Below are 798 nucleotides of genomic sequence, written 5' to 3' on the forward strand. Positions count from 1 at the left end.
GGGGGCAACGGGGGGTGCAGGGCGTGGGGGGGCCTCTTGGGGGCGTCAAGGGGTATGGGTTGGTGTGGGGCGGATCCTATGTGGGGGGTTAGGGGGCCGCGGGGGGACCCGGGGGAGGTTAAAGGGCTTGGGGGGGGTGCAAGCTCTGCCCCACCCCCCAATGCCCCCCTCCAATTCCCGCAGGACACTCGAAACCGCCGGCCGAGAGGGCTCTGCAGCCCAGCAAGGAGGAGTGAGGGGCGCGGGCATGGCGCCCCCAGCATTAACGCCCCGCCCGGGGGCAATTAACGCTCCCCCCGCGGGCATTAACCCCCCCCCCCGGGGCAGTAACACTATTCTAAAGCACACGACGCCCCCCCAGGGGCAAATAAACGCGTTCTACGGCAAGCAGCGAGGCTCAATTTCCTGGGAAATGCTGGGAAATGTAGTTCTGGGGCACCGGGCTTCCGGGAGGCCATGTTGGGTTCCCAGAGCATGCCGGGAGGTGTAGTTCAGGGGCACTGGGATTCCGGGTGGCCGTGTTGGGCGTGGAGCATGCCGGGAGGTGTAGTTCGAGGGCACAGGGCTTCGGGGCGGCCGTGTTGGGACTCCGGGGAATGCTGGACAGAACGTCTATAGAAAGTGGCGCCGTACGTGTTGTCTGGGCTCTACCTTAGGGTTTGGCTCAGCGATCCGGTGAGGGTTATGCTTAGGGTTGTTTGGAAAGAAGGCACGAGTCCTGTTGTGTGTGGGGTTGCATAAAGGCTCCCCAAGGAGTTCAGGTGTTCCCAAAGGCTTCCGTTGGGAGGACTTTTTGAT

At 63.7% G+C, this 798-nt stretch overlaps 1 long non-coding RNA gene across 1 annotated transcript in view; it reads left to right on the plus strand.

The window, feature by feature from the left end:
• LOC118155464 overlaps positions 1-390 on the plus strand; it is a 679-nt gene extending 289 nt beyond the window's left edge. Inside the window, exon 2 of the long non-coding RNA XR_004745895.1 lies at positions 184-390. This is a non-coding gene — a long non-coding RNA (uncharacterized LOC118155464). The remainder of the gene's footprint in view (positions 1-183) is intronic.
• Positions 391-798: the final 408 nt, after the last annotated feature.

The sequence above is a fragment of the Oxyura jamaicensis genome, chromosome 30, assembly GCF_011077185.1.
Source record: "Oxyura jamaicensis isolate SHBP4307 breed ruddy duck chromosome 30, BPBGC_Ojam_1.0, whole genome shotgun sequence".
Taxonomy (NCBI): domain Eukaryota; kingdom Metazoa; phylum Chordata; class Aves; order Anseriformes; family Anatidae; genus Oxyura; species Oxyura jamaicensis.